Consider the following 14084-nt stretch of genomic DNA (forward strand, 5'->3'; position numbering starts at 1 on the left):
CGGTCTTATCTCCTTAAACACCCTGTATACCACCCCCGCCGCATGCCAACCTGCAGTCATTTCGTCTCTTTGGATATGACAGTTTTATAATGATTTACCCACATTTGGAAATTTATTTTTCTATTCAGTCAGAATTTATTGAACCCTGATATTGCCAGGCACTGTTTTAGGAGCTGAGGATATAATGGGAAAAAAAAAAAACAAAAGCACACCCCAATCCAGTCTTTTTTTTTTTTCTTTTTCTTTTTTTGCTTTTTAGGGCCGAAAGTGTGGCATATGAAAGTTCCCAGACTAGGGGTCGAATCCAAGCTACAGCTGCCAGACTACGCCATAGCCACAGCAACACCATATCTGAGCTGCATCTGTGACTTGTACCACAGCTCCTGGCAATGCCAGATCCCGACCCACTGATCGAGGCCAAGGATCCAACCTGCATCCTCATGGATACTAGTCGGATTCATTTCTGCTGTGCCACAATGAGAACTCCCCAAGCTACAGTCTTTTTGGGGAAAAACAAAAAAAAAAAACCAGATTGAGATATAGGTCACGTACCTAGAACTTTACAATATACTTTGGTTTTTCGTGCATTCACAAATTTGTACAAGCAATACCACGATCAATTTTGAAAAGTTTTTATCACCCCCAGAACAAGCCCTGTGCCCATTAGCAGTCTCATGATTTCCTCCTTACTCACTCCCACTCCTCCCCACTCTTAGCCCTAAGGGGCTACTGATCTACTGGATGTATATATTTGCCTATTCTGAACATTTCATACAATGAAATTGTAAACTATGTGGTCTTGATTGTCTTTTTTCACTTTTAACAATCATGTTCATCCATGTTATAGCATGTATCAGCACTTCATTCCTTTTTTATTGCTAGGTAATATTTCATTGTATGGATATACCACCGTTTATCCATTGGTCAGTTATGGACATTTGGGTTGTTCTGGCTGTTATGAATAACGCTGCTGTGAACATTTATGTGTACAAGTTTTTGTGTCATCATCATGATTTAATTTCTCTTGGTATATAGCTAAGGGAATTGCTGGGTCTCATGGTAACTCTGTGTTTAACATTTTAAGGAACTTCCAAACTGGTTTTTAAAGGAGCTGCACTGTTTTATGTTCCTGTCAGCAGTGTATGAATCTTCTCTGACTTTTTCAGGTCCTTGCCAATACTTGTCATTATCTGTTCTTTGGTTTTGTGTTTTCAGTTCTAGCCGTCCTGGTGGGTAGGAATTGGTATCTTGTTGCAATTTTGATTTGCATTTTCCTGGTGGTTAACGATGTTGAGCATCTTTTCATGTGCTGCTGGCCATTTCTGTGTCTTCTTTGGAGAAATGTCTGTTCATATCATTTGTCCATTTAAAAATTAGGCTGCTTGCTTTTTATCACTGAGTCGTAAGATTTCCATATATACTCTAGATACAAGTTCCTTATATATATGACAGTCTTGTGGAGTGGTTCCTTTAGATAGAAAGCACATGAGATTAATTACCACTCTTCTGGAGGCATGTTAGAGGTCAGTGGGTAATTCAGAGTGAGTTGAACTAAGCTGCTGTGTGTGCAAGACCAGGCCCAGCAAAGTGTGAAGAACCTGTGAGCAGCATTTTAAGATTTGGAATGAAGCAGGGGGAAGAGTTTATATAATTTGTTAATTCTTGATTGAGTGTTGTCTTTGCCTTGTTGATCTGTAGGAGTTCTTCCTATAGAGGTATTAACCCTTTGTTAGATTTGGGGCGAATATTTGCAGTCTATCTGCCTGTTAAATTTACTTTGTATCTTTTACTAATGCTTTGCATTTTTGTGTCCTCAGGACTGTCAGTCTTCCTTTAAAAGGCTTCTCAGTGGTAGCTTGCTATCCTGTTCCTAAACCATGGGAGTTACAGAAACTGACAGTAGTTTCTTGGTTAAGGGGACATCTGAGTCCCTGGTACTATTTATTTAAAATTTAATTTTATTGGAGTATAGTTGATTACAATGTTGTATCTGGTATTATATTTAATTTTATAGGCAGGTCTTATTTTATTGTGCTTCATTCTGTTGTGCTTTGGCGTTAACTGTGTTTTTTACAGCTTGAAAGTCTGCGGCATCCCCGCACTGAGCAAGCCGTTTTTCCAAGAGCATCTGCTCACTTTGTGTCTCCGTGTTACATGGTGGTGATTGTCACAATATTTTCACCTTTTTCATTATGAATCTCTTGTTCCGGCGGCCTGTCGTTAGTGATCCTTGGCATTGCTTTGGGGTGCCGTGAACGACGGTGAACTTAACTGGGCCTCTGTCTTCTGCCTGCTCTACCCCCTGACCATTACCCTGTTTCTCTCCCTCTCCTCGGGCCTCCCTATCCCCCGAGATGACAGCGCTATGGAAATTAGGCTAGTTAATGATCCTCCACGAGTCACAGGTTCAAGTGAAAGAACGTGTGGCCCTTCTCTCCCTCTGAGTCTAACGCTTGGAGAGGGAAGCATGTCAGAAGCCAAGGCAGGCTGAAAGCACCCGATAGCCAAGCCGTGACGGCAAAGGAACCGCTCTTGCGGGAGGTTAAAAGTGCCGATCCAGCGAACACGCGAATGAAAAGAAAGTGCTCCGGCCTTACTGCTCCCGTGGAGAAAGTTGTAGCATCTGGGTAGAGCCACCACCACACTCCCTTAAGCCAGAGCCTAATGCAAAGCGAGGCCCTAACTCTCTTCAATTCTTTGCAAGCTAAGAGTGGTGAGGAAGCCGCAGAAGAATAATTTGAAACCAGCAGAGGTTGGTTCATGAGGTTTAAGGAAAGAAGCTGTCTCCATAACGTAAACGTGCAGGGTGACGTGGCAAGTGCCTGCATAGAAGTTGGAGCAAGTTGTCTAGAAGGTCTGCCTAAGATCATTAATGAAGGCGGCCACACTAAGCAGTGGATTTTCCATGTAGATGAAAGAGCCTTCTGTTGGAATAAGCTGCCATCTAGGACTTTAATAGTGAAGTCAGTGCTGGACTTCAAAGGACAGGCCGATTCTCTTTTTAGGGGCGAGTGCAGCTGGTGAGGTTCAGTTAAAGCCAGTCTCATCTACCATCTGAAAACCCTGGGGCCCTTAAGAATTACGCTAAATCTGCTCTGCCTGTGCTCTTTAAATGGAACACCACAGCCCGATGATACCACATCTGTTTGTAATATGCTTCACTGGCTATTTTAAGCCTACTGTGGCGCCCTACCGCTCAAAAAGAAAGATTCCTTTCAAAATACCAACTGCTCGTTGACAACGCACCTGGTCAGGCAAGCGCTCTGATGGGTGTACAGTGGGATGAGCGTTTTCAAGCTCGCCAATAAGACGTCTGCTCTGTCTTGTTAAAAGTAATTTTGACTTTCAAGTCTAAGAAATACGTTTCATAAGAGTATAGCTGCCCTAAATAGTGACTCCTCTGATGAGTCTGGGCAAAGTCAACTGAAAACCTTCTGGAAAGGCTTCTCCATTCTAGATACCATTGAGAACATTTCGTGATTAATGGGAAGAGGTAAAAATATTAGCAGGATTTTGGAAGAAGGTGATTCGAGCCCTCGTGGATGACTTTGGGGGCGGGGGTTTAAGATATCAGTGGAGGACCTAACTGCAGATATGGTGGAAATAGCAAGAGAACTAGAATTAGCAGTGGAGCCTAAAGGTGTGATTGAATGATTGCGATCTCGTGATAAAACTAATGGCTGAGGAGTTGCTTCTTGTGGATAAGCAAAGAAGGTGGTGTCTTGAGGTGGAATCTATTCATGGTGAAGATGCCATGAAGATTGTTGAGCTGACGACAAAGGATTTAGAATATTACATAAACTTAGTTGATAAATCAGTGGCAGGGTTGAGAGGATTGACTCGTGCTTTCGAAAAAAGTTCTGTGGGTAAAATGCTGTCAAACAGCGTTCCATGCTACAGAGAAATTGTTGGGGAAGGAAGAGTCAAGTGATGCGGCAAACTTCATTGTTGTTTTATTTTAAGAAATTGCCACAGTCACTACAGCCTTCAGCAGCCATGACCTTGATCCGTCAGCAGCCATCAGCATCAAGGCAGGACCCTCCATGAGCAAAAAGATTTCAACTCTGAAAGCTCACATGGTGGTTAGCCATTTTTTTTTTTTTAAGCAATAAAGTGTCTTTAAGTTATATACATTGGTTGTTTTTTAGATATAATGCTGTTGTGCGGTTAATAGACTGCAGTGTAGGTAAACATAACTTTTATATGCACTGGGAAACCCCAAATCTGTATGACTGACTTTATTGCAAATATTCACTTTATCGGGGTTGTCTGGAGCCGAACCCACAGTATCTGAAAAATGCCTGTCTAGTGCTCACTGTTTCAGACATTTGTGCCTCCCCATTTCTCTGCCTTGAAAAATATGCTAAAATCTGCCTCAGTTTTGTTCAATTAATTTTGTTTCAGTGAGACTCCTAGAAGTTATTTCCTTATTTTCATCTTCATGTTTAATATGCTGCATTAGATATGTGGGAGCTGTATTGCACAGCTGGTCATCAAATAGTAGGTACTTATTGCATGCTAGCAAAGTTTATTTGAAGATTTTTATGTGTGCAGAGCTTGAATGTAACAGTGCTGGTTCTGTATTGATGGGGCATGCTGGAAATAGTAGTTTTATAAAATCCTGTTAACATTATTTTGGTGGTTTTTTTTTTTTTCATTTTGTTGGTTTAAAGTAGTGGTAAATCAGATATTTTTAGCGTCTCTTTGAGTAATTGAGGAAAACTGTACACCATAGCTCCCTAGGAAAAGTTGCATTTCTATTTTACATACGTGTCTGAGGTTCATTTTTCTATGGGATGATTCCTTAGGACCCTGTATTTCTTTAGTGTTTTTTTTTTAAATTGTAAAATGTACATAATATGAAATTTAGCATCCTAACCATTTTCAGTGTACAGTTCAGACCTTAAGAATATTCATTGTGTACCTCTCACCACCCTTCTCTCCAGAACCTCCATCTTCGCAAACTGAAACTCTGTACCTATTAAATAATAACTCCCCATTCTTCCCTCCCTCCAGCCCCTTGTAACTACCTTTCCACCTTTTGTCTCTGGCCTCATACAACATTGGTTCTTTTGTGTCTGATTCATTTTGCTTTGCATAATGTTTTACATCCATGTTGTATCATATTGCAGTTTCCTCCCTTCTTAAGGCGGAGTAATCTCCCATTGTGGGTATGTATCCACATTTTGTTTATCCAGTCACTAGCAGATAGACATTTGGGTTGTTTCCGTCTTTTGGCTGCTGTGCATAGTGCTTCTGTGAGCATTAATATAGTTATCTGGGGTGTTCCTGTCGTGGCGCAGTGGTTAACGAATCTGACTAGGAACTGTGAGGTTGCGGGTTTGATCCCTGGCCTCACTCAGTGGGTTAAGGATCCAGCGTTGCTGTGAGCTGTGGTGTAGATCACAGACGCAGCTCGGATCACACATTGCTGTGGCTGTGGTGTAGGCCGGTGGCTACAGCTCCGATTCGACCCCTAGCCTGGGAACCTCCATATGCCGTGGGAGCGGCTCAAGAGAAGGCAAAAAAAGAGACACATACACACAAAATATATATATAGTTATCTGTTTGAGTTCTTTTGTGTACCATAAATGGAACTGCTGGGTAATAAATTTTTAAGTATTTGAGGATCTATGCACATGCTTCAGTGTGTTTTTTCATTGGTATAACACATGCAATTTAAAGGAGTTGGCTGTGTAATTAAGCATGAATTAATGATCACATTTACCTTTCTAAAAATCTAAATTCGAAGAGTTATCTCCTAGTTGAAGGGATGCAGGGTTTTTGTTCCAGGACATGGAGCTCTTGGAGTGTTTAAATTATGTATTAGAATTCAGATGAATAACGGTTTTACCTGGGTATGTTCCTAAATCCTAAACTTCTTTCTAATGTAAGCCCTTGTCTCTTCTCTTTTTTTCTTTTTTCGTTTTCTCAATTCTTTCTTTGTATGCAGTCTTTTGGGGCAAATTACTCATCATGGCAGATGCTAAGGTGGAGGCGGTTTTGGATACGCTGCAGCCTAGAGGTCCAGGTCGCTCTGTCACACTGCTACTCTAGTTGGATGCTTTGGCAGGGACTCTTGGTTTGCTGTGAATACTGCTGCTTCTGACAGGCAAGTTTACCTCCCCCAGTGCAGAGATATCCATGTCGGTAATTAGTGAAGATCGGGAAATGACCAATATTGTGCTTTCCTAGCGTGCTCTTGTTTTTTTCAACTATTCTTCCGCTGTTGAAGTGTCAGAGGTTGCGGGTACTGGGATCTCGCTCAATAACTGGCCTCCCTGAGAGAAATAAGGAAGCGGCTCAATAACTGGCCTCCCTGAGATAAATAGGGAAGCGGAGATAAACAGACTCAACCAAATCTTAGAAAACTAAGTCTCACGCATGCCAGACCCTCCCTCTTCTACTTGCCTTCCAGTGGCAGCGTCTTTCATGCTCTCCGTGTAATACTTCCTCGCCGCTGTTGAAGCCCGTACCCCGGTAAGTAGGAAAGACGGGGGGGACAGATGTGCCCATGTGACTGTTGCTCTCAGTTTGGGCCATTTGTCGTCTGGGCTCTCGCCTGGTCTTCCATCGTATGGGCTCTTGGCACCTCATGGCATTTGGCACCTGCCGATGCACTGGAAACTCCCCAGTGGATTTGGATGCCCTAGACTCTCGGGCATTGAATGTTACTTAGATTTGTATGTGATTTCCCCAGCATCCAGCAAATTCCGAGATTACATAGATGCTGAGTAGCCAGCCTGGCCTGTTTATGGCTCAGCTTTTTGAGGAAGACAAATCCCAATCACATAAAAATGCCATTATATGACGACCTTTAGCTGTTACGTTTAGAGTGGATAAGCAGTGAGATCCTATTGTACAGCGCAGGGAACGCTATCCAGTCTCTTGGGACAGACCATGAAGGAAGATAGTATAAGAAAGGGAATGTGTACGCCTGCATAGATACGTAGACACCTACATACATGATTGGGTCACTTGGCTGTACCGCAGAAATTGGCACAGCATTGTAAATCAACTGTAATTTTAAAAAGGAGAGGTACGAAGCCAACCTAAAAAATAGTCTTCCTGAAGTTAAAAAAGATGTCGGAGCTTACCAGACAAAGGTGAAGATTAAGTCTTAGTTTTTGGTGATAGACCTTTCGTCTGCTTTGTCTACATTAGGGACAAAGTGATTTACTTCTCTGTACATGAGTAGCCTTTAGAAACACGTGCAGGTCCATGTTTAAATATTTACACACGCTTGTGTCAGATACAGACTTAACTTTATTTGGGCCTCAGGCTTTTGGGCTGTAAATGGCAAAAACTGTTTAATTTTATGTGAATACTTTTGCAGTCTAAATTTTTATGATTTTTCCTCCTTTGTATAAACACTTGGGGCTCCTTTTTCCCTCTTATTCTGTATGTGTCTTTAAAAAAATTATCATACACTAAAATTGAGTATTTTACCTTTTGGTTTTTAGTTCTGTGAATTTTAATGCATGTGTAGGTTTGTGTAACTGCTGCTATAATCCAGGTACACCTCACCTCAAAAACTCTTGTGTTATCTTTTCATGGTCACTTTTCCCTCACCCAAGTCCAAAACCAAAAAGTAAATGTCATTCTGTGCTTTGTATTGTAGGGATTAATAAGGTTGTGTCCCTTCCTTTTCTCTCTTTTTTTTTGCATTTTAGGCGCACACTCGGGGCATATGGAGGTTCCTAGGTTAGGGGTGGAATCGGAGCTATAACCTCTGGCTACACCACAGCCCCAGTAACGCCAGATCCAGATCTGAGCCTCATGGTTCCTAGTTGGATTTGTTTCCGCTGTGCCACGACGGGAACACCCCTTCCTTTTCTCTTTACCAGTGATTTTTAATCCAAGCGTGATGGGCTAAAAAGGATAAACTAAACATTTCATTTTCTTTTAGAAACTCACAAGCTTTGTCAGGAACTTAATTAGGAATAAAACCATTTTGCTTGTGATGCCTTCCAGCAGGTGGCAGTGTTGTGCTGTAACAGGACATAACGATGTCTGGAAAGTAAGTTTTTACTTTAGGGAAACAGGACAGTTAATTAATATTTAACTCTAGAATTTGTTTCCTTGGCTCTGTTCCAAAATCTGTCCTAACTCCTAGCAGAGCAGTCTGTGGATAAAAGCATACTTTAATTCTTTGTTATTCATTTTCAGATGGTTTCAGTGTTTGCAGACTTTGAAGTTAACTCTTCAAGGTTAACCTTTGTGGCAAGAATAACTCCAGTGTTATGGGTGAATCTTTGGGTCCCAGAGTCTTATTTGTGCGACTTTCAAGTGTTTTATATTCCAGCCTCTGTGTCACATTTAGGAACCCCGTCTGTAACTTGCCACGCAACTGGTGGCGTTAATTAATCAGCACATGGAGCAGATGCAGAAGAAAGATAGCATCCTGAGTTTGAAGCTTTGTTGGAGATACTCAGTGAGAAATGATGAGGTGGAGGGTGTGAGACATTCACATCTAGTTGACTCATAGATTTTTCAAACCTGACCCACTCAGAAAGGGATTCCCTTTCTCCTTAGACTTCGAGCCACTTACATCTGACAGTATATACTTCCCTGGGGGCTGGAACTGCCATTTATCCAGATGCTCCTGCCAGATACCTGGGATCATCTTGAAGGCCTTGCCGCATTCTCTGAACTCTCTCGGGCAGAACTCCTCTCTCTCTGTCATCCTACTCCAGACAACCTTTCTCTCTCACCTGGATACTGCTTCCTAGCAGGTGTGCCAAAATGTGTTAATATTTCTGCCTTACTTTTCGCACAGGAGCTCTTTTAAAACATGTAAAATCTGAGCATGTCATACTCCTGCTTGAAACTCTTCTATTACTTGCCATTATACTCAGAGCACACCTGAAATATTCTGCTTGATCCACAGCAATCCTCCCTTCCAGCCCCACCCCACGATGTGGCCTCTGTTTACTGCCACACCTCACCTCATGCCAGTTTGCCCTGTTCACTCTGCCCCGTCCTCTCTGGTGTCCTCTCCTTGATTGGAGGAAGGCAGGAGACCAGAACAGGGAGACCTGTTTTTAAGCCAGCATGCACTTCAGGTAAAGCAGTGATGACTTGGTGCCATAGTAAGTGTGTGGTTCATAGGGATATTTTCATTGCAATCTGGAACTCTTCACTTTGTCCCTTTTCAACTCCTCAGGTTAAGCCTAGGGATAAATGCACATCTGAATTTAGATTCTGAGTGGGAAAGAAATTACGTTCTAACTGCGAAATGGACATTTGGGACCTGGCAGACATTGCCTGTTAATTCCAAGTGTGGACAATCCTTTGTGTTTGAGAGCTTTCACTTAGAATGACTCTGTTTGTGTAATTTCATCCTTCCAGCATTTAATTAGGCACTGTTCGTTTTTCGTGTGTGAGTCTTGCTTCAGCAACCACTTGGACCACATGACCATCTGGGGTTCAGATGCTGTTAGTGGCATCCTGAATAATGAGGGCTGTGCAGCCTGGTCTTGAGTTTTTTGCTTCCCAAGGCTGTTCCTTCCTTTTGGGGATGGTTCTGTCTGCCAAGGAGTTCTTCTATGTCTTATGCCAGATCTTCGGCCTGCGGTTTGCCCACACTGGGTCTGGCTTTCCTCGGAGGCGTAGAAAACAAGCCTACCTTCTCTTCCTCCGTTAGCTCTCTAGCTCCTGAAGTAGCTCCTCTAGCTCCCAGCATGTTCTCTTGGTGAAGCGCCTCATCGTCTTCAACCACTTCTCACTGTGTTTTCTCTTCCGGGCGCTCTGCTGAGTTCAGTGCGCCTCCCGTTCAGTGTTTGAAAGTGTAACGCGAGATACCACCACCACAGTCACTTGCTAAAAATAAAGAAAGATACTTGTGAAAAATGCGGGTTCCTATGGGATTAAGGTAGTAGATGGATGGTCTTCTGATGTTGCTCCTTATTGAAACCCCGCTAAAACTGCGGGAAGGGATAGAAGAACATCAGGAAAGGAGACGAGAGCAATACAGTTTAAGCAAATGAAAAGCCCAAGCAATAGTGAGTGGGCTATTGAGACACCTAAGACTCCTGAACCCTGAATCAGCAGAAGGGAAAACTGACACCAGTCGTACTTGCCCTGTAAATCCTCAAAAAGCTCAAGAGCTGGGCAGTGCCAGGTATCTAGAAACTGGGATACGAGGGAGAGAGACTAAGGAAGATGGCCGAGAAGGAGCTCCCATGGGTGCTGTTCCCCTTCGGATAGGCAGCTTCTGGAGGCTCAAAGTGATGAGCCCTGGAGAGAGTAGATTTCCACACGGGAAGGCATTCCCAGCATTTCTCAGGAAACTTTATGTTTAAATCCCAAATGCTGAGGAAAGTCATTCACAAGTCAGGAAAACAGACAAAGGAATTTAAGATGTCCTGAGAATTAGAGCTCAACAGTCAGTCTTACTGGATACCAGTGGTTCTGAGAGCTCCGCTGGCACCAAGTGGAAGCAGAACAGGACGTGCTGACATAGCGAGTGGAAAGGGAAGGTGTGCACATCTGGGGACAGACTGGAGCAGCTGGGAGAAAAGCAGCATGATTTAATCAGTGGGTCTCACTCGTAACTGTTGCCACGGTATAAATGTTTTCATGCTCCAGCTGCTGACAATAGGTATTCTTAGGAAATTAATTTATATGCATAGTATACTCTGTATAAATCTTGTGAGTGATGTCCCAAGAAATGAGTTTGGGAGCAAAATACACGTGTCAATTGGCAGTTACAGCATAGTGTTCTGTATGGTACGGTTACCCTTGCTGTGAGATCTCAGTGTCGAATGTGTAAATATTACCCAATAATGTTTGTTGCTGTTTTCAAGTTCAGAGTGTTCACTGATAGACTATAGATTTTTTATTTTATATTATTTTATTCTTGCAAATATGGAGGAGTTGGAAAGGTATGAATGTTTTTGTGGAATACTGCAATATGAAATGAGAACTTAATCTAAAATCTGAATTAGTAAAAGCAATATTGATTTCAAAGCAAAACCAAAACCAGAGTAAGCAACTAGACATAGTTCCTGGTGCTACAGAGCAGGATCTCATTGCTAATCCACTCCAAAGGCAATGGTCTGCGTCTGTTAACAGTAGGCAAGAAAATAATGTATTGGGGAAATTAAAAAAAAAAAAAATTCTTCAACAAAACGCAAACCAGAGTAAGCAGACAAAAATAGTTTCTCGTTTGAAAGAGTAAAGGAGCTTACATGAAGCAACATGTACCTAACACTCAGCTCGAGGAGTGCTTTTTGTTACACTCTGAATTTGACCAGTGTCAACAGGAATGAAATTTTCCTACATCTGGAATATTTGTCATGAAAGACTGTTGAACAGAATAAGTGATGCATGTATATTTAAGTATTTCACTTTTTAAATGATAAATACTTAAAGTATTATCTTTCGACTTTTATAAGGATTTTTATTTGGCAATGACACTAATTTTTTTAAGGTCTTTTGTTTTTCCCCTCAGGTTTCTTGAGATATAACTGATGTGTGACATTGTATAAGTTGAAGATATGCACTGTGAGGATTTGGTTCAGATAGATTCATATATCTAAGTGATTGCTACAGTGGGGTTGGTTCATACCTCTGTCATCTCACGTCATGACGGTTTGTGTACGGGTGTGTGGTAGGAACATTTAAGATTTACTCTTGGAGCAACTTTCAGGTCTGTAACATGGTATTAACTCTAGTCACTCAGCTGCACATTAGACCCCAGAGTTCACCCGTCTTCTGACTGGAAGTTTGCACCTCGCGACCAGCATCTTCCCATTTGCCTGTCATCATTCGATTCTGTTTCTGTGAGTTTGGTTCTAGAGATTCCACATATAAGTAATAATCATACAGGAAATTTTTTTTTCTAACTTATTTCAGCTCATGCTCTCAAGGTCCATTGATGTCTCAAAGAGTAGAATTTCCTTTTTAAAAGTAACTGAATAATGTTCGAGTGTATGTGTGTTGGTCCATTTTTCTGCATTCATCTCATGGGCACTTTGGTTATTTCCACGTCCTCACTTTTGTGAATAATGCTGTAATGAACATGGAAGTGTGGCTGTCTCTTTGACATGGTGATTTTACTTCCTTTGGGTGTATAATCAGAAGTGGGATTGCTGAATCATATGGCAGTTTCATTTTTGTTTTTTTGAGGAATCTCAACTCTTTTCCATAGTGCTGTACTGATTTATATTCCCACCACAATTACACAAGCCTTCCCCTTTTCCACATTCTAATCAACATTTATCTTTTTATTTTTATCGTAGCCATTCTAAAAGGTATGAGGTGATATCTCGTTGAGGCTTTGATTTGCACTTCCCTGATCAGAGCTGTTGAGTATCTTTTCATGTATTTGTTGGCCATGTGCATGTCTTTGTTGGAAAAATGTCTATTTAGGTCCTTTGCTTATTTTTTAATCACATTATTTGCTTTTTGCTATTGAGTTGTGTAAGTTCCCTATATATTTTGGATATTAACCTTTATGAAATATATGATTTGAAAATATTTTCTCCTGTGCAAAAGCTTTTTAGTTTGATGTCCCATTTGTTTATTTTTCGTTTTGGTGCCGTATCTAAAAAATCATTGCCAAGCGTTCCTGTCGTGACGCAGTGGAAATGAATCTGACTAGAAACCACGAGCTTGCGGGTTTGATCCCTGGCCTTGCTCAGTGGGTTAAGGATCCGGCGTTGCCGTGAGCTGTGGTGTAGGTTGCAGACACGGCTTGGATCTGATGTTGCTGTGGCTGTGGTGTAGGCCTGCGACTACAGCTCTGATTAGACCCCTAGCCTGGGAACCTCCATATGCCGTGGGTGTGGCCCCAAAAAGACGAGAAAAAAAAAAGCAAAAACAAAACACATTGCCAAGAAAATGTCAAGGATCTTTTAATCTTGTTTGCTTCCAGTAGTTTTATGGCTTAAGGTCTTACATTTAAGTCCTCAGTAATACATTTCTGAGTTCATTTTTGTGAATGGTATAAGAGAGGGTTCTGATTTCATTTTTTTGCATGTAGATGTTCCGTTTCCCCAGCAATACTTATTGAAGAGACCGTCCTTTCCCCGTTGAGTATTCGTGGCTCCTACTCAAATATTGGTTAACCATATATGCATGGGTTTATTTCTGGGCTCTCTATTCTGTCATTTATGTGTCAGTTTTTATGCCAGTGTCATTACTGTTTTGATTACTATACCTTTGTAATACAATTAAAAATCAGAAAGTGTGATTTTTTTTCTTTTTTCCTCAGAATTGCTTTGACCATTTCATGGTTCCATAGAAACTTTAGAATTGCCTTTTCTATTTCTGTAAAAAATGCCATTGGCATTTTCTCAGGAATTGCATTAAATCTATAGATGGCTTCAGGCAGTATGGTCATTTTAACAGTGTTGTCTTCTAATTTATGAACTTGAGGTATAATTCCATTTATTTGTGTCTTCAGTTTCTTTCATTTGTACTTATAGTTTTTAGAATATAGATCTTTTATCTCCTTGGTTAAATATATTTCTTTTTTTCTCTTTTTTTTTTTGGGGTCTTTTTGCTATTTCTTGGGCTGCTCCCGTGGCATATGGAGGTTCCCAGGCTAGGGGTCGAATCGGAGCTGTAGCCACCGGCCTACGCCAGAGCCACAGCAACGCGGGATCCGAGCCACGTCTGCAACCTACACCACAGCTCACGGCAACGCTGGATCGTTAACCCACTGAGCGAGGGCAGGGATTGAACCCGCAACCTCATGGTTCCTAGTCAGATTCATTAACCACTGCGCCACGACGGGAACTCCGGTTGGTAAAATATATTTCTAAGTATTTCATTGTTTTCAATGTTACTATAAAGGAGATTGTTTTCATTTTCTCTTTTTTCAGGTATTTCATTGTGAATGGATGGAAATGCAGTTGATTTTTCTATGTTGATTTTTGTATCCTGTAATTTTACTGAATTTGCTGATTAGTTTTCACAGATTTTTGGTGTAGTCTTTAGGATTTTCTATATATAAGATAATGTCATTTGCAAACAGAGACACTTTTCTTTTTCCTCTCTCATTGGATGCCTTGTGTTTCCTTTTCATGCCTAATTGCTTTGGCTCACACTTCAGTACTATGTTGAATAGGTGATAA

At 41.4% G+C, this 14084-nt stretch overlaps 1 protein-coding gene across 21 annotated transcripts in view; it reads left to right on the top strand.

Moving 5' to 3' along the window:
* The window catches only part of COA1 (cytochrome c oxidase assembly factor 1), a 123881-nt gene that overhangs the window by 18138 nt on the left and 91659 nt on the right, over nt 1-14084 (top strand). For 2 of the 21 annotated variants that reach the window (XM_085005923.1, XM_085005924.1), the window contains exon 2: nt 5954-6112. The exons of 18 other annotated variants lie outside the window; for them this stretch is intronic. The gene's annotated coding sequence lies outside the window, so the exon portion shown is untranslated. Of the gene's footprint in view, nt 1-5953; nt 6113-6423; nt 6481-14084 lie in introns of those variants that run through there. One more of the 21 variants, XM_085005932.1, reaches the window with a different exon arrangement.

The sequence above is a fragment of the Sus scrofa genome, chromosome 18, assembly GCF_054392235.1.
Source record: "Sus scrofa isolate SSC_HxYL_T2T_F1_AM1 chromosome 18, Sscrofa_HxYL_maternal_Yorkshire_Landrace_v2.0, whole genome shotgun sequence".
Lineage (NCBI taxonomy): Eukaryota > Metazoa > Chordata > Mammalia > Artiodactyla > Suidae > Sus > Sus scrofa.